This window comes from Gossypium arboreum, chromosome 11, assembly GCF_025698485.1.
Source record: "Gossypium arboreum isolate Shixiya-1 chromosome 11, ASM2569848v2, whole genome shotgun sequence".
Taxonomy (NCBI): Eukaryota; Viridiplantae; Streptophyta; class Magnoliopsida; order Malvales; family Malvaceae; genus Gossypium; species Gossypium arboreum.
Genome location: NC_069080.1, coordinates 128,173,420 through 128,194,682, shown reverse-complemented (window position 1 = coordinate 128,194,682; position 21,263 = coordinate 128,173,420). Strand labels below are relative to the sequence as shown.

General features: G+C 33.3%; 1 pseudogene; it reads right to left on the bottom strand.

Annotated features, from left to right (window-relative positions):
• Positions 1–1,640: 1,640 nt before the first annotated feature.
• On the bottom strand, positions 1,641–20,861 carry LOC108472323 (probable disease resistance protein At1g58602; annotated as a pseudogene).
• Positions 20,862–21,263: the final 402 nt, after the last annotated feature.

The following is a 21,263-nucleotide window of genomic DNA, read 5'->3' as shown; positions in this document are numbered from 1 at the left end:
GTTAAAAAATCATTTAAATTTCAAAGATTAAAACTTTTTCGTTTTCCATGCATGCTTGTTTGCTTAACGTTTTTGAGGTTATAATTGGTTTTGATTGCAGCATTCAAGAAAAAAGATAAAAATTTTAACTTCGGTAGAGAATGAAGCTATAATTTTAAAAGTTGTAATGAGAAGTGAAATTTAAGTAAACTGCATATATTTTCATTCAAATTTGACGAGAAATATATTTGCATCTTGGAAGCAGTCATTTTATGGGCAGAATGGCTGCTCTGTTCTTGTAGGATTCTTTGGACTTCACCATGTTTCATGTCTGCTTTATAGAAGAGAACAAGGTCATCGGTGACAAACAAATGCGAATTTTGTGGCCCATCTCTAGCAGTTTGATGGGCTTTCATTTGTCACCTTTAATCACTTCATCGATGAGATGTCTTAAATGCTCTATGGCAATGGCAAAAAGAAAAGGTGAAAGGGGTCGTATTTTCGAACACCTGCAGTGGTTTGAAATTATTTGTAAGCACCCTATTTCAAATGGCTGGTATAGAAGTAGTAATACAGTTCATAATTATCCGAATGAGGCTTTTAGGGAGCCTCAGTCTACAATGAAGTCCCACCACAGCCTATCATGGCCTTTCTTCAAATCTTCCTTAATAGTCATCCAACTTACTTTAATTTTCCTTGTTCTGAATAGCTTCCACAACTATAAGAATGTTGTCCATGATATTACGGTGGATTATGAAACTAACTTTATTTTGTTCAACCAAATATGACAGGATCTTTTGATTTCCCATAACCAAATCTGAACGAATCTCCCATAACCAATACAATTGATGAAACATGCCGAAGCGAGCTGATTTCCCATAACCAAATCTGAACGAATCTCCAATCATGTTTTCCAGTTTTTTTTTTTTTTCTATTTGCTAATTTAATCTTAGTATTTTATTATTTTGTCACAAAACCCAAAACCCTTTTATTATTGTTCGTACTATAACTTAATTAAAATACTGATAAGATGTTATTCTTGCTTAGATTAAAATTGTTCTAGTATTTGGTTTCTATTGGTACGATCCTCGGAGTATTTACATATTTCATAGTAAACTATATTACAACTTGACCAGTATATTTATGAACATAACATCAAATCTATATCTTTTAGAAGCAATATTCACACTCTAGATGTTAATACATCTGGAAGCAGTCAATACACAATTACAGAAAGTCCTGTTAAAACTTTCCCATGAAGAGCAGCAGCAGAATTAAAAAAAATGGCAATGGCTTCTATTCCTTAAGAGGAAAAGTTAAAAAATGTCAATATCGTATGAAGTAGTTGAAGAATCTTGAGATAAAAGACAATGTCAGTTAATTTCAGTCTTCTAAATTGCATCTACTGACCATCACGAACGTGCTTAACACCCTATTGAAAACATTTTCTAGCACTTTTAATTCAAATGACAAATCCAGACTTTGTCAAAAACAGAGGATAAAAATCGAAACTAGGATCTTCTCTAAATTATTATATGCTTGACAAAGAATCTAAAACATGCAAAATAGTTGTGAATTTTTACATATCAAGAAAAGGTTAAGAAAAGGTTAAGTATTTCCTAAAATAAAGATTATGAATTACCCAGTATTAATCATAATTACTACCACTTGCAGTAGTGGAATATGATAGAAGGAACATGTCGGACTTTGCAGAAATCTTCTCCCCCTTCCTCCACTTTATCTTTGAATGTCTTTGACATTTATTCAATCTTTTTGGAAGGTTGCAATGAACCTCAGTCTATTTGGTAGGTTTTTTAGCTGTATGCACCTTCGTATCTCCAATCGTCGAAGACAAGGCATGGCTCTTTCGTCCACCTTCAACTCCTCCAAATTGTCAAGAAACAAAAGGCTTAGAGACTCAAGTTTGGGAAAATGTGCAGAACAAAACATTTCCTTTCCTTTGAAAGCTCTGTCATGGATTTTAAGAATCCTCAAGTTAGGCAACTTTTCTAGTATTGGCATTGGATCTTCCTCAAGTTTGCACCTTGTCAACTTCATGTAAGCGAGATTTGAAGACAATTAGTGGTACTCTGGTAACTTACTGATCTTCTCATCTAATCTCACCATAGAAATGCTATCGCAGCTTGAAAGGAGGTGCGCCAAATGTCTTGGATCTATTCTTCTTTTGTTATTGGTAATAGACAGGGAATGAAGATATTTTCTTTGGATGATAGGTGGATTCTTGTCCAACTCCTCCGTGTTAAAATCTTCAATATTGAAGCACCCTCGAATCTCCGACTCCCTAATATTTGTCATGTTGATAAGATCCTTTACATAACAGTTCGTGGTGTTGAAGTTGACGAGTGTTTGGAGATTTCTCAATATACCCAACTTCAACTTTGTTTCAGGACTACATCTATAAGGGAGATATAGATGTCTTCGTTGCTGCATCCTCCATATCACGTTAGGTACATGAACAGGGTCCGACCATTTTTCCTTTTCCATTCTTAAATCCAAGGTTTGCAAGCACCTTAAGTTGCCTAGAGATGATGGCAACTTTGAACTCAAGAAGTCAAGACCCCTTAATCTCAAGAATCTTAAATGGATGAGTTTACCAATGTCATTGGGTAACTTGCATCCTGCATCTCCTCCTTTTTCGTAATCTAAAACTCTAAGAAAATTAAAATTATTGAACATATATTTCCAAATTCCCCTACATTTAGTAGCTAACATACTCCAACCTAAAAGTATCACAAACCAAAGCAGTGGATTGTGAGATTCATTTTCGTGGTTGTCGAAGTAGCTTCGCATTGTCAATGGCAAAATATTTTCCTGTTCTTCATTCGGTAAAAACTCATCAAAGAGCAAAAGTGATCGAAGACGTGGACTTTTAATGTATTGTATCGGAAAATATTTGTGTACAGAAACTCTGCGAACCCTCCCAATTGTGGATAATTGGCACGCATTTGACTGATCAGCAATATAGAGGAATTTTTCTTGTTTTGCCTTTGACAGGCAAACATCTCTCATTAGATCATGCATCTGAAAACTTCTCATCTTTAAGGTTGCAATGTCTCTTCACTACAAGAAAAAAGAGCATTAGCGGCGCTTCAACAACAACGCCACTAAAAAACGAGCATTAGCGGCGCTTATAAGGAAACGCCGCTATATGTTGAGAATTAGCGGCGCTTATATGAGAAACGCCACTATAGCTTGACTATTAGCGGCGCATTGGGGAAAACACCGCAAAAAAAATACACACAACGTCGTCGTTTTTTGTAGCGATTTAATGGCTTTAGCGGCGCTTGATAAAAACGCCACTAATAGTGACTTTTAACGGCGTTTTTCAAAAAAGCGCTGCAAAAGATCGATCTATAGCGGCGCTTTTTTGAAAAACGCCACTAAAAGTCACTATTAGTGGCGTTTTAGAAAGCGCCGCTAAGAGTATAATTTATTTTGATTGTGTATTTAAATTCTTAAAAGAAAATAATGACACGTAGAATAATTTTAAAAGTAAAAACATAGGAAAATATTTATTAAAAATGAAATAAATTAAAATATTATTATTTAAAATTATTTAAAAGTTTTTTGGTATATGACTAATTGTTTTTATATTTATATATTAATTTTTTCTTATATAATTGTAAAATAGATAGTATTAATTTTAAAATATTGAATTAATTATCATTATAGTTTAGGGTTTATAATTTAGGGTATATAATTTAGGGTTTAAGGTGTAGGAATTACTAATTTAAGGGTTACAATTATGTGGTACTTTAAGGTATTGATTTAGGGGTTTAACAGTTAGAGTTTAAGATTTAAGTGTTAGGGGTTAATGAGTAGGGTCAGGTTAGGGGTTTAGGGTTTATGAGTTTAGGTTAGAGTTTAATTAGATATGTGTGTATTGTGATATTTAGGGTATCAATTAGTTTAGGGTTTAGGGTTTTAAGGCCAGATAGGGGGTTAGAGGTTTAGGCGGTTTTGATTAATTATCATTTTTTAATTTATATATTAAACGATTTCTTATATAATTGTATATATAATATTTATCTTAATATATTAAAATTATATATGATTATAGTTTAAATTATTAAAATTATAAACTTTATATATATATATATTAAAAGGTTTAGGATTTAAGTTGGTTTACTTGAAATTTGTTAAATTAATGATGAAATTTTATACAATCAATTGATGCTTTTTAAAACATATATATGGATATAGGTACTATATCTACTTAATAACATTATAAACACATAGAAACCATAGAAATTAAAATATAAGGATTAAATATTAAGCATATTTAAAAGATAAAAACTGAAAATTATCTACTTAGTAAAATGTAAAAAAAAAAAAAAAAAAAGAATAGTATGTACGTACCATATATCGGAAGAGATATAAATCTTTTAAACTTTTATTCATAATATTAGGATTAAATTATAACTAATTATCATCATATTAACATTTATCATCATTAGTATTAATAATTAAAATCATTAATTAATCTAAACAGTTAATTGAACAAAGAATTCAATTCAAATTAATTCCTCTACACTTAATTTATATAAGTGAAATTTAAACTTAAAATTTCAAAGTTATCATACAATATAGATATATTATTAGCTATTGACTATCATAAGTAAATTATTATGGCTACCAAATTATAACAAATAAAGAAGAAGAATAAAATTAAGAGATTAGTGGCGTTTTAAAAAAGCGCAAGAAAACAGTATAGTTGAAAGAAAACGGCGTCGTTTTAGATTGATAGAGTACTAGTGGCGTTTTTAAAAACGCCGCAACAGAAGTAAAGTGTACTGGAAGCATCGTCGTTTTAGTTCAATATATAGGGGATTTGCAACGTTTTTATAGAAAACGCCACAAAATACAGTTTAGTTTAACGAAAACGGCGCCGTTTTAGTATATACGGGTATTAGTGGCGCTTTCAAAAACGCCGCAAAATAATTCAAGTTTATAGTACACGTCGTCGTTTTAGTTGAGTATATAGGGATTAGCGGCGTTTTTTAAATAAACGCCACAAAAAACATTAGTGCTTAATAGGAACGGCGTCGTTTTCTTCAAAGATTAGTGGCGCTCACCTGGAAACGCCACAAAAGATTGTCCTTCTTTCAAAACGGCGTCGTTTTCATTTCAGATGTTATGTCCTTCTTTTATACCCGATAATCTCAGCCTTTTCCCCTAAAACACCAAAATAGATTTCCCCTAATCCCTTAATTTCCCCCAAATCCCTAGGCATATCAGTCGATCGACCACCTACTCATCGTCGTTCGTCGTCGTCTCTTCTGCGTCCCTTCGCCGTCGCTCTCCGCTTCCACAATTAGTCGGTAAATTTCAGTACCCATTTGCTGCAAATCTAGTGTCTCATTTTCGTAGACAAGTTATACTTTTTAACTTAGTTTGTTTTTCCTGCTCTTCAACTATACGGATAAGAATTGAATTCGGTAAATTAGTGACCAAAATGTTAGCTATATAGTTTACCCTTATTTCAATACAACTGTTTTCCATTTGTATTCCCTTTTTCTTTAGCCAATTCGACCTTCTTTACTTCGATGGGCGCATGATCTTATATTGCTAGTAGAGTCTGGTTGATTTCTTGCATGGAGGCTCTATGGTTGAAGCCAAGCTTTCACCAGGATGTGAAATGGTTATTTATTAATTGGTCCTTTTGGATCTGAAGAAGTTGTTCTAGTTGCCTTTGTGTTCTGTCTAGAGCCTTATATTGTGCTTTGAATGCATTAGACAAGAACTGAAACTGTGACGTGCAATGGGAATGAGGATCGGGCTGCTGTGAACCCAAGGCCCAAGGGTGTAGCACTAGTCGTTGAAGACTACAAAAATATCCACCGTAGGCTGTTGATGTCCAGCGATCTGGATGTGACTAATAGAGTGCTCAATCTGGGGATCACATGATTAGTTGTAGCTTAAGAAGGTCGTTTATCATTAGTTTGCACATTAGTCATGATTGGCGAATGGATTTGGTGATGAGGATTGGCAGTTATGGTGCTATATTCGTTGCTAGGTCATATCTAACTAGTGAAGAAGATTGTCGAAATTCTGGAGCAGACGTATGTGGCGAGGGATGTGTGGCTGAGGTCATTCTGGCATTTCCAATAATTATTAGCTTGGGAGGAGGATTGGTAGTCAAGATAATCACGAGTGATTGAAAAACAACTGAAAAAAATTGTCTGAAGTGATTACCTCAACTCAAGTTTTTTTGTGTATTGGTGTTGGTTTGGCTTAGTTGTTTAGCAAGAGAATCAATGGCTTCTGTTCAGGTTCCTACAATACCAATTGTTTGTCAATTTTTGAGGACTAGGGTGAGATGATGGTTAGTAAGCTATGGCAATAAGCAAAAAGGAGAACAAGTTAAATGGGTATCGGAATTTTATCTCTAAAGGATCTTCCAATACTTAAGTTATCATGGTTATAGTAATAGAGAGTGTGCTTTATTGAGAAACAAAACAATGTAACTTACTGTCTTTTAATGGTATTGAGCTTGGTCCTATTTCTCCTCACAATGGTCTTCATTAGGGTGACTGTTACTTACTATCTTTCCCTAGAATTTTAACTTTGATTTTTAGTGAAAAATCCGGCAACTTCGGTTATTCCAACAAAACCAGCCCTTTGTCCCCTTATTTGTCTCTCATTTATATTTTTCTCTCTTTTTTTACTTAATTCGGATTTTTAATTTTCATCTCATGATACCATTGTTGACGTAGCTTTATTTTTAGTAATTCTTGTAGCTTCTATTTTTTTTATCAGTTTATTTGTTTATTCCTACCTGTTATTAGCAAATATAATTAATATTATACCAATCATTAAATGTTGTTTATTTTTAGAACTCATTTGATTGTTTTGTCGACCAAAAACAGAATTCTGTTCTTCAAATGCAATGAGTAGGGAAGTCTCTCGACATTATTAGAGATCAATCCCAAGCATCTCCAAATAAACCCTGAAGAAAACATTTCCAATTCAATCAAGGTAAACATTGTCTTCCCTAACATTTATGTTTCTTTCACATGTTTTTCCTTTTATGTTTTTAATGTTTATGATGAAAGATTCAACATCTCTAGAAACTGAATCATGCATTTTTGCTTCTAGGATTAGCAATCTAGTATGAATAAGTATTGGTAAATGCATTAAATAAACTACGATTATTATACTGTGGTAAATGCATGGTTCCATCGAAGGGCCTACGATTTAATACATTTCCAATTTAAAGTGTGTGGTGGTTATTTGTTCAAGTGATTATATTATATGTTTCACAATTTCATTATTGCTTTTGTCTCCAGAATAGACCTCTTTGGCCCAATAAACTCCTGTGATTTCAAAAACGATCACATAGGGCCTACCTTGTGAAATCCGAAATTACTAGTTTACCATTTATGAAATGGTTTAATTTTATCTTGTCCCTGTATTCTTTCAAGTTTAGTCCTTCAAATCTTTTTTTTTTACAGAAATTAAACCCTTTTACTTCTTCAATTCCTTTTTTTTTACTTATTATATATATTCAATTCCTTTTTTTACTTATTATATATATATATATATATATATATATAATAATAATAATAAAATATAAAGGTTGAATAAAAGTAGATTTTATGTGAAAGGTTGTCTCATTGGTCAAGAATTGCATAATTAGTTATATATATAAGAGAAAAATATTATTCATGTAATGCCTATGTAATGCCTTCTTATGTTTGCTCTGGCATTTCATTTTTCATGAAGTACCGATGTGTGGCACTTGTGTTTAACATGTATCCAGACAGTGCTCTGGGGATGATGATCGTCCAAATATATGGAAAAACTTAGAACAAATTTAACATACTTGTGTGGACATATATCCATCTTGTCACACCGAGTCCAAGTAAAATAGATGCATTCGATTTCATTATTTGCATTTCGTGTACATCACTGGTGTAGGATTTGCTATCCCGTCAGTCACTTGTGCTCAAGATTGTACCTCAGCTGATCAAATTTGGCAAAGTAAGTTTCATTAAGTAAATTCTTGGTCTCCTCTTTTTCTAATCTGTGCTAATCTGTTTTTGACTCACCTCAATAAAATCTTTTTGAAAATGTGTTAATTATATGAATAAGTGAATATTTTAATATTTATAGGAATAAATATTAAATTTATACATAAATATTGATCAAACTTATAATTTGATACATAAATTTTCATTTGGTGTTATTATATAAATGAAACTTAAATTATGGTTCATATGTATGTATAAAACTTTGATTTATTTCAATTGTACATGTTTAAAAGAAATAAATACATACATTTTTTGTTATATTGAATTAATATAATTGTGTGAATGTAATATAATTGAATAATTATATAATGTGTTAAGTTTGAGCATTGTATAAGTTAGTAATTTTTAATTATGTAATTGAATAATTCATCTCGTTATGTGCACAAGTATTTAAATGTTCATGATAGCAGCTGGTTTTTTTTTTTGAAAGAGAAATTATAGCTCTAATTAATTTATATGGAGGACAAATTTGGAAATATCTACTAAGGTAGGTCTCTCTCCATACTTGGTATGATTTATACTGTTGTTTGTTTTGTGTTATAACTTGCGGAGCATTGAATAATTATATAATTGATGGTGATCATTATGGAGCCTTAGTCTATAAAATATTACTTTATTATAGTAACTGCATTTATAAGCAATTAAAACAATAGCTGACCTTCTCTCCAACATTATTTTAAATATTTTAAAGATTCAAAGTATATAGGCTGGAAACCTGACGGGTTGCCTTATATCGAGCTGTAAGATATAATGGATCCTCCCTAGGTGTAACAACGCCACGTATGATGAATCTTAAAAAATTTAAAAAGACTTGAAAAAAGTTCTATCGAGCTCATTTACTATTGAATATTTATTACCATGTAGCTTGCTTGTCCATTAAAATTACAACAATAGCTTACCTTCTCTCCAACCTTTTTTTTAAATATTTTAAAGATTCAAAGTATATAGGCTGGAAACCTGACGAGTTGCCTTATATCGAGCTGTAAGATATAATGGATCCTCCCTAGGTGTAACAATGCCACGTATGATGAATCTTAAAAATTACTATATTCAAATTACTATTTTTATATTAATAATGTTTTATTTTAATATTTAATAATTTTACTTTAAAAGTTATAACTAATTTTATCAAAATAGTATTAATATTGATCATTACTTCAATAAATTACATAACTTACATAACTCATATAACTTACATAATTTACATAACAAATTACATAATTTACATAACTCACATAACGTACATAACAACTTACATAACTTAACTAATACATGTAGTGTAATCTAATAATTTTTTAAAAGCATATAGTTTAAAGTTCATATTTCATAACTTACATAATCTACATCACTTACATAAAACATAAAAATATATCATATCAAGACTTACATAATAAACAATTTACCTGTAATTTATTGTCAACTTTAGAATTCAAGAACTACTGAAATGGATAGGAGTTGGATGAAATTGTCAAGGGTAAGCAACGCCTATCGAAATGGAGTACAAACTTTTCTGAATTTTGCATTTCAAAATGCAAGCCAAGAGAATATGATTCTTTGCCCGTGTAAGAAGTGTGGCAACATCAATTGGCATACTCGTGAAGTTGTCTACGAACATCTAATTGTTGATGGCTTTATTCGGGGGTATAAAAAATGGATTTCCATGGAGAGTGTACATCTAGTGGAACTTCTTCAACGATTAATCTGACTTATCCTGATACTGATTACCATTAGTATGTTAGACAAGATGACATGGAAGGTATGTTGCGGGATGCATTTAATATGCACAGTCATGGTGAGCAATCGTTTCCACCTGACTTTATTGCATCCGATGATTGTAATATTGGTGGAAATGTTTTTGGCGAAACGGGAACAAGTGCACCTTATGAGGAGCCAAATGAAGAAGCGGCAAAGTTCTACAATTTACTTAATGAAATGAACAAAGAACTTTACGAGGGATCAAAATATTCAAAATTGTCCTTCTGCATTCGTTTATTTCACTTAAAATGTTTGGGAGGGTGGACTGGAAATTCTTTTACAATGCTGCTAGAGTTTCTGAGAGAGATGTTTCCTTTTGCAAAAATCCCCCAATCTTGTCAAGATATGAAGAGACTAATAAAAGATTTGAGACTTGGGTACGATAAAATTCATAGTTGCCCAAATGACTGCATGTTATACTAGGGTGATCAAAAGAACCAACAGTGTTGTAATGTTTGCGCCAAGTCTCGTTGGATGAATGGGAATACAGAAGATGTGAATGCAGATGAAGGTGGGGTACAGTTAAGAAAGAAGCCAGTCAAGGTTTTGCAATACTTTCCCCTAATACCAAGACTTCAAAGGCTTTTCATGTCGTCAAAGACGGCCGAATCTATGAGGTGACATAATGATCAACGGACCGATGATGGATTGTTAAGACATCCTGCGGATTCTTTAGCTTGGAAATCATTTGACATGAAATTTTCAAGCTTTGCAAGTGATCCTCGAAATGTGAGGCTTAGGCTAGCAGCTGACGGCTTTAATCCATTTAAAATCATGAGTACTTCGTATAGTACTTGGCCTGTGGTGCTTGTTCCTTACAATTTGCCTCCATGGATTTGCATGAAGCAATCTTCGTTTATTTTATCAATGATTATTCCTGGAGAGAAAGGTCCCGGAAATGATATAGACATCTATTTGCAGCCACTTATTGATGAGTTAAAACAATTATGGTCGGGTGTTGAGACATATGATGTATTAAGAAAAGAGAACTTTTATTTACGTGCAGGTTTATTGTGAACAATTAATGATTTCCAGACTTATGCTAATTTATCGGGTTGGAGTACTAAAGGACGTTATGCTTGTCCTTGTTGTGCTGCGTAAACTTGTTCGAAGTGGTTGTACAATGGGAAGAAGTTCTCTTACATGGGACATCGTCGGTGGTTAGATGGAAATCATAAATTTAGATTACAGAGGACTCTATTTGACGGTACTGAAGAGTACAGAGGAGCTCCTCAGAACCGTTAGATCTGAAATCTTGTTTATGTTAAAAGATATCAACTTCGTTATGGGAAGATGAATCAACCACCTAACACGCAATCAAAGAGAAGATCGAGGGATGAATCGATGATGAATCGACGAAGAGGATGATCCTAATGAGGCGACTTGTGGAAAAAAGAACTATTTTTTGAGTTGCCTTATTGGGAGCATAATATTTTACGCCACAATCTTGATGTCATGCATATTGAGAAGAATGTCTGCGAGAACATAATTGGGACAATTTTGAATGTTGATGGAAAATCAAAGACAATCTTTGAGTCAACTTGATTTAGTTGACATGAGAATTTGCGTGATATTCATCCTCAAGTACTTCGAATGGGAAATATCGGTTGTCGCTTTCTATTTTTTCAATGTCAAAGGAAGAGAAAGAGGTGTTTTGTATGGTGTTGAAGGATATAAAGGTCCCGGATGCGTGTATCGTCAAATATATCTCGATGTGTGAGTCTTAAAGATCGAAGATTATATTCATTAAAATCACATGATTACCACATCTTGATGCAAGATTTACTACCAGTTGCTTTACGGTGCTGCATGTAAAAAAAAGTGACGTCCTGTATAATTGAACTATCCAATATAATGAAAGATATTTGTGGCAAAGTTTTGGATGTTGAAGAACTTAAGAAAGTACAGGATCGAGTTGCTTTGACTTTATGCAATTTGGAGAAGATCTTTCCACCTTCTTTCTTCACTATTATGGTGCACTTGGTAATCCATCTCCCTCACGAAGCAATACTTGGTGGACCGGTTTTTTATCGATGGATGTATCCAATAGAAAGGTGCTAATTTATTTGTCAAGTATTTATTTATTCGCGTCTATACATTTAGTTACAACTTTTGATAAATATTGTATATCGTGTTTAGGTTCCTAAGCAAATTGAAATCTTATAGTCGCAATAAGTGTTATCCAGAAGGATCAATTGCTGAAGGCTACTTGGTAGAGGAGTGCATGACATTCTGTTCTAGATATTTAGAAGATGTTGAAACACGATTGAATAGACCAAATAGAAATGCTGGGCTCAATGATCATAACTTGGTCGAAACTTATTTATTCCAAAGTTATGGAGAACCAATCGGCAAAGTTGAAATTGCAGAATTAGATGATATATCGTGGATACAAGCACATCGATATGTACTTTTTCACCACGATTTAGTTGAACCGTTACGCAAGTAAGTTCTAAAATTTCCTCACATATTCGTCGTTTTGATTTGTTTATCTTCTAACCAATTACACTTGTTTTTAACATAGTAAGTACAAACAAATTTTGAGATCTCGTGCACGCTCTCGAAGATTGCAACATCGAGAGATTAATAAGTTATTCACTGAATCTTTTCATGAATGGTTAAGTCAAACGGTATGTAACTAAAGTTAATAAGTTACATATAATCCCGAAATTTAGTTAATTATTCAATTTACTTTCGATTCAATAGGTTTGGAGTGGAAAGGATGTCAATGACGAAGTTAAATGGCTTTCTCAAGGTCCGAACAGAATAATAAAAAGATATAGTGCCTTCCTCATCAATGGATACAGATTTCATACAAAGTATCGTGAGAGAATGAGGAGAACTCAAAATTGTGGAGTTATTGTTAATTCTTCAATTACAAGTTATGCTAGTGCTAGGGACAGTAATCCGGTTGAGGGTAATGTGGAGTATTACGGACTTCTTACCGACATTATTGTAACACCCCAAACTCGGCCTAGAAGTTATGGTCGGATCCGGCATGCCACATCAAACACGTTAAAAAAAATTTCCATTCTAAGTCCAGAAAATCGTACTTGATGTTCAAAAGATTAATTCATTAAGGGTTAAAGTGAATGGAAGCTGTGCACCAGGTAGGAAACCGGAAAAGAGGTGGTGAGTCCATCGGACTGCTTAAGTACCAAGCTCTCTTTGGATCCAATCCTAGACATGCATACCGCCATTTCCACACCTTAACGTCATGGATATTTCTAGGAAACTGATTTGATTAAGTCATTTTTAGGAAAAGTGATTAATTTTGGAAAATACTTTCATTGCGGAAGCTTTGCTTGTTGTCGTGTTATTTTGAAATCAATTGTTGTTTTTGAAAACGCGCCCTAAAGCTATCCAATTTCAACAGTTAAAATAAGTAATACCTATCTTAGTAATACATATTAAAACCATCAAAAATAATTAAGCGGCCTTATTACATTTAAAACCCAAAACTTCAAACGTAAATAAAAGGATGTTCGGTTCACGGAAGAAAATCAAACTTTCGAGCAGTGGCCACTCCAATTCCCTCACGACTCCAAGCCCACTATGGTTGGGGATTACTGCATGGATGAAAATAAAATGGGTGAGTTTGGGAAACTCGGTGTAAATTAACCCAACCATGGCCTATATCAGCTCAAACCACGAAATAGAATAAGTTGGCCTTAGCCTGCAATGCAATTCGAATAAAGCCCATAGGCCCATAGCGAGCAGGATAGATATTACATGTTTATGCGAAACCCAACCATATCCAACCGTATACACCCCGTACCAACCTTACACCGTGTGGGGAGACAACTCGACCCACCCAACCGCTACACACCACGTAATTTGCAGCATGGCTGCGAATGAATAATGTGACAGAGTTACAGATCTGAGATAATCGTGGCGAGCCACCGTATCGTATATATGTGGCGAGCCACCGGATCGATATTTGTGGCATAGCCACCGTAACGCTTCCTCCATAATATAACCCATGTCCCCATGCAATGATATATAATCATGGCATACATCATACGTAATCGATCGTCATGCTTTTCGGTCAAAATTAACCCTAGGGGTATAACGGTAATTTTACACCTGGGGTATAACAATAATTTTCCATACATAGGGGTATTATAGTAATTTAGCTACTTTTAGGGTTTTCATGCATATCCTAACTATTTAAGTACTATCGAACACTTATCACAAGATACTTACCGAATTGGGCCGTTAGCCCATGAACCCGATCTTTGGCCCATTAAGCCCAAATTATCAAAATGTACTAAATCGCGCGATCTGCAGTTTATTACTTTAGATTACCAAATATACAACCCAACTATCTTACGAGCATTAGACATCAGAAATTCCCAAAATACCGACTTTTCGGCATTTCGCTTTTCGCTTTTGCCAATCTAGTCTAAGAGAGGGTGTCGATTACACACATTTTATGACGATATCTTGTGAGATCCACACACGAACCGCCTACAATTGGATTACTAACACGTTAATCTAATTATTCAAATACAAACAACGTATTAACCCCTTACAATATTCGGCCAACCACACCTAAAGATCATAGTAAGCTTATAAGAAAACAATAAGCAACTCATTAACAAATTTTTGTCAATGTTTACCACATAATCATAATTTCACTGCAAGCTGTCTTCCTGAGCAACAGTCACTAAATTATTTATAACTGGAGCTACGAAACTCCAAATCAAGTACCGTTAATTTTCCTTGAAAATAGACTCATATATCTTCTATCCATAAAATTTTCAGAATTTTTGGTTTAGCCAATCAATACCAGATTTTTCTCAAAGTTTCCCATGTTTCACTGTTTGACTAATCTGACCACTCTTCATTACGAATCAAATTTATCATTGTACAGAATTCAAAATATGTTCTTGTTTATTTCATTAGAAACTAGACTCAATAAGCTTTAATTACATAATTTATTCACCTTCTAACTCATCTCCCACAATTTATGGTGATTTTCCAAAGTCACGTTACTGCTGCTGTCCCAAGCAGATTTATTACCAAATCACTTTTTCACACATAACTTGCATGCATGTTATTTAAACATGTATATCACCAATCAATCATCACATATCTATGATTTTACTTAAGTATAATCTCCATTTCATCATTTTAAAGCACAACATGTTAGCTGATTTTTCCCTTTAACATCTAAGGCACATGCATGCTCATTTGTTTGGCTCAACTTCACCTATCTTCCATTTTTCATCAAAAGAACATGAAACAACAGCCATTTCCTTCATTTTAATTCATGACTAAATGCTTACAACACAACTAAAAACCAAAATATGCTTCAAGAGTTAAGTTAGAATCAAGAAGAACTCATGAACATCAAGATAGAAGCCAACTACCATGAACTTACCTTCAATTTTCTTCCCCAAGTGACCGAACACTCAAGAGCTTTCTCCTCTCCTTTCTCTTCTCTAACTTTCAGCTATGATGAACAAAGATGGACAAAACTTTGTTCTTTTCACCCCTTTTTCTTTTAATAAAACTTCATATTTCATCCATTTAATTCTTTAATACAAAAGACATGAAATTCTTATCATGAAACATTTACCTAACCCATTATCATGAAACATTTACCTAACCCATTATCATGGAACATTTACCTAACCTATTATCAATTTGTATCAATTTATACCATAAATTATGGATATCAAGTGCACATTTTGTCTACAACAACATGATGGTTGGCCACTTCATGTAAAATGGGAGGTTTGCCATGCAAATCCTCCTATTTTGCACTCCTATTTATTTGGCCACTTCAATTTAGCCTATAGCATTTTCAAACATTTTCACATAGGTCCTATTTCATTATTTCACCTCCTTTTTCTTATGGAACAAAAATTAACTAAAATTGTCGAGTTCTATCTTAAGCTTGGGCTTTCTAGAGGCCCACTAACATAATTAAACCTATGCCAACATTCACAGAATTCCCAAAAATTGGGGCGTTACAATTATTGAGTTGGATTACTATGGCAGATGGAAAGTTGTATTATTTCGGTGAGATTGGGATGATGTTAATACTGCTCGAGGAATTAAAGAAGATCAATTTGGTTTTACAATGTTGAATTTCTCTCACTTGATTCACACTGGACAACAATTGATGGACGAGCCATATGTATTTTCCTCTCAAGTGAAACAAGTTTTTTATTCGAAAGATCCAACTGACGAGGGTTGGTATGTTGTACTCCGGAACACCCCTAGAGACTTGTTTGACATGGGTAATGGAAGTAGAGATGACATCCTCGAAAGATCAGAAACATTACCTTTTCCAGAACAAAACTTAGATGAAAATATCCATAGTACTAATACACAACATCAATGGGTTCGACATGATGTGGATGAAGATATTACTGAATAATGATGTAGTAAGATTTTACAATTTTTAATTATATGTAATATTATAATTTTAATCTTTGTCATGTTATATAATTTAACTATTTTATATGTACTACTATTGTTGTAATTTGTTACTAAAACTTTAACTATTTTATGTGTATTGCAGGAAAAATGCGTAGAAGAAGATTACGAGATTTAAGTATTGTCCAGAATACTCCAAATTCAGAAGAAGGAAATAGTGAACAGCAGACAGTTGTTGGATCTTCGAATGTGCCGGAGACACTTGATGAGCCTGAAGAATTTCAAAGTAATGTTATGTTCATTTTACATGTGTCGATTTTATTATTGAATTATTTGTCAATTTTAATATAATAATAGTATATCATTTTTCAGTTGAAAGTGGTGGGACGCGCAGAGTTCGAGGACGTACGCTGCTTAGAGATTTATACGACTTAGATCCTGTCGAGCATGTTAAAGTAAGTAGAAATACTCATGGTCAGCCTGTTGGATCTGAAGCTCGACTTTTAGCAGGGTATTTGGGCATTTTAGCACGAAATGCAAATATGTTGCCCATCAACTACGAATCATGGCATCACATGCCTGATAGTAACAAAAATCAGGCTCTCGCTAATATTAAGGTAACAAAATGTGAATACAATTTATAATACTTTGGTTTAAGTTTCATTCATATTTACATTCTAAACTTATGTTTTTTTAGGAGAGATTTGCTTTAGAAGTCTCCGATGATTATATCAAGAAGGCATTAGGTAAAAGATGGAGAGACAATAAAAGCACTTTAAAGAAACAATATTTTAAGAAAGACATAAGCCTCGAGGAAAAATTGAGAAATGTTCCGCCGGGAATGCTGAGGTATCAATGGGAAGATGCGGTTAGATTTTGGAATTCAAAGAAAGGAGAGGTATTGCATATTTCCAAACTCTTATATATAGTGTTTACTATATACGTAATAATAATTTTATTATGTAGGACCCTGAGCGAGTTGGAACAAGCAGCAGGCAAAAACCAAAATTCACGCATGCAGTAGGTAGAAGTTTTGCTTCAGAGTGAGGTGAGGTATTATGAATTTATTAATTTTTCAAATATTAATAACTTTCTATTATTAAAAATATTCTTACTACTATATTGTAGGAAGTCAAATCCGGACAAAAGTTGGACGCCTTTAGCTTTTTGAGATTACGATAGGAAGAAAGATGGATCTCCTATGACATCCAAGTGGAGAAATTATGGTATATTTACTTAATAATATTTGATTTATTCTAAATATTTATAATCTTTAATTATAATTGTTTAATTCAATTCATCATTAGTAGTTTTAAATAATGTTAAGTTATGTTACATTCCTTTTTAATATATATTTCGTTTCTAACTTTTTAATTGATTTTTTAGGAGAAACTAAAGGAAAAGAAGGCGGAATATGAAGCGATTGCTTCGAGTGATAGTTCTGTTAATCTTGAGAACATTGATAACAGAATTATCACTGAAGTTTTGGGTCCTGAAAGGTACGGTCGGGTTCAATTTCAAGGATCTGGTGTTACCTCGACCCAATATTTTGGATCCGGCTCCCAGCAATACATGCCTTCCGGAAGTCAAGCTCAAGCTGAAGTTCAGAGGTTAAGAGACCAGATAGCTCAGATGCAAGCGAACACGGTTGAGCAAATTGCCGAGGTTCAACGAAAATATGAAGAACTCCAGCAACAACTTAGAGCGGAGGCAGCAGAGAGGGAGGCAGCGGCTGCAGCGAGAGAGGCAGAGGCACGAGCGATGGTAGCAGAGCAGAGCAAAAAGTACAATGACCTCCACTACTGACTTCAAAGAGATGATGCATATGTTTCAAAGAATCATAAAAGCCGCCATCTTAGACATTAGCTTTCTTATTGTAAGAATGTTTTTAAGTTTTGTCACATTTAACATTATTGTAAAAATATTTTAAATTATACTTTATTTATTAATTATATCATATATCTTTAGTTAAAATTGAAGTATCATTTAGAATTAATGTTTTTGGTTGTATTTTTATGCTAAATTTCTTTGTTTTTGGCTGTATTTTATAATATATTTGTTGTATTTGGTTGGATTTTAATGCAGGAAGGGCTGGATATTGGTGAAAAAACATTACAAATCTGCCATAATTAGCGGCGTTTGTAGAAAAGTGCGCTAAAGTCACGATTTTAGCGGCGCTTTTTCTACAAACGCCGCTAACAGCCGTGACTTTTAGCGGCGTTTTTTCCACAACCGCCGCTAAAAATCGTGACTTTTAGTTACTTTTTCCCACAAACGCCGCTAAAAATCGTGACTTTTAGCGGCGTTTTTTTTCAATAAACGCCACAAATTTTTGTGGCGTTACCTATAGCGGCGTTTTAGAAAACGCCGCTAAAGGCTAAAAAAAGCGCCGCTAAAAGTCTATTTTCCTGTAGTGCTTTTTCGTACTTGAATCATACATCTTTCTGCAAGCTCCATTAAATATCCTTCAGCCACATCTTCCACTATTTGCCCTTCATCTGCTTCTTGCTTTGATGAAACAATACCTTCGGCAACCAATAACTGAATCAATCTATCCACAGATATCTCATAATCTTCCGGAAAGTGGCTTAAATAAAGAAAACATGGTCTTAAATAGGGAGGCAAATCATCATAACTTAATGACAACACATCTCTTAGTACTTCACCTTTATCGTTCTTCAAGTATGATTTCACATTTGCAGATACCTTCAGCCATTCAGTTAATGAAGGATACTTCGTAGCCAAAATTCCCCCCAGTATAATGATGGCTAATGGAAGCCCCGCACAGTTTTTAACCATTTTCTCTCCTAACTCCTCCATTTTCACATCAATTTCATAGCCTGTACAATACCAAAACAAAGTTAAAAGCAAAATCAGTGATAACTTCAAAATCAGCCTATGGTTTAGTAATTAATCACAACATTGACATCTTAAACAATTTCAAATAATTAGTGAAGCAAAATGCAATGCAAGTTACCCACAATATTACATATTAGTAATTAATCACAATATTACCACCAATTTAACAATTTTAAAAGTTATTAAAATATACACTTAATATATCAAATGTAAATTCTTAATACAACACCACTTGAGCCTAATGATTTTAGTAATATGTTTTAAGGCTTCATTTTAATAGGAGATATTAGAAAGTAGATCAACTAAAAATATTACGAGTAATCATAAAATCGTATTTTTATATAAATTATACATAAATTACAAATTATAAATATAAATTATAGAGATATTTTATACTTTAAGTTTTATTTAAGCAGAAATTTTATTTTAGAATTAGCAAAATTTTATTAATTAATAATTTTAAATTAAATTATAATCATTTAATCTAAAATGAAGTTAATTTTAAACGTATTATGATTGCTGCTTGTAATATGTATTTCTTTAATGAATCAAGATTTTGATATTAATAAAAGTTAATTTACAAATTCCTATAATTGATTTATGACATTGAAACAACTAGTTTTATAGAATTTTTTAGCAAAAAAAGTAGAATGTAGAGTAAATGATGTAATATATATTAAGATAAAATAATTTCAGAATTAAGAAATCAATAAACATATTACCTAGGGAATTTGTTGGGGGAAAGCCAATCTTTTGGAATAGTTCCCAACTCCGTTCGTAGTTTAAGCATTGCAACTCATATAGGAAACCATTTTTGTCCGCATGTGAAATTATCTCCTTGTTTCGAGAGGTGAGCAATATCTTACTTCTCGTCTCTCTTGCTGAAAATGTTGGTTTTAAGCTATCCCAAGCCTCGATGTTCCAAATATCATCGAGTATCACCAAACATTTATTTTCCTTCAAGAAATTAGATAACTTCTCTACTAATTTTTCAACTTTCATCTTCTTGTCAGTTTCACTTAAAATGTTAAGATCAGATAGAATGTCTTCCCATACTTTTCTTTTTTGACAATTTTGAGAAACATATGCCCAAGACAAGTGCTTGAAATGACCAACAACTTGGCTTTCACGATATATTTTCTTAGCAAGAGTGGTCTTCCCCATACCACCCATGCCACATATGGAGAGAACCCTACATTGACTTCCCTCTTCGACAAGAACTGGGATCAGTTTCTTGACATCGTTATCCAATCCAACAATGTTATCATCCATAACATGAGGATAAGGCCGCCTTGCCTCCCACCTTTTAGTTGAAGAACTTGGTCCTTCTTGTTACATCATACGTCTTCAATTGTCGAGTCAATTCTTTAATTCTGGCTGTGATTTTCTCTATCTCTTACTTGATCTGGTGGAGCAGGCATCCCTCCTTGAGGAAACAAGCGGATCTTTTGATGCAATTTGAAAATCCACCTTTCCTTTTGGAAGCAACTTTGAGGGAAAACGTCTCGATCACATCTTCAGCATCGTAGGCCAACTCTCTGATCTCAACAACGCTGGTACGTATCACCTCATGATTAACTTTTCTTGCGTCTGCCACTTTCAAGAAGCTTTGCATCCATCTCAGCTCACTTGCTAAGCCCTCAACTTGTTCATCGACGCCCCACAAGGATGTAACTTCTTGTGTTAGCTTGTCGATTGTTTCGAGAGCATAAGACACAGCAGAGAAATCCATAGATTGTTCTGAAAATTAATTTCTCAAAATATAATCTTTCTATAATTTCAATTCTAGCGAGCGTGAAAAGAAAAAAGAAAGACTTTATTGTGAAGTGTGGAAAGAAGTAGCAACAGCCAGTATTATTTAACTGGAAACCAAGTTGGAGGAAGAGTGAGTAATTTTATTTAGGTCATATTGTGCTACTAGTCCATATATTTTGCGAAATTTGTGGATATAATCCTTTTAATTTGGTCAATTTTAGTATTGTACTTTTCAAAATTTGAGACTTTAGGTCAATTTGGTCAAACGATACTAGTTAAATATGTTAGATCAAAATTTTCTACTAATCCCGTACTATGCATAGGTTGTGAATTAATTCCTTATTCTCCAATTTGATAGTTTTTAATCCAAATACTTTTAAATTTAAAATTTTAATCTTGATTCAAATTATAATTGTTAAATTCATTTTCTTAAATAACATGAGTTTTTTAGTATTATTTGGAAATATCAGT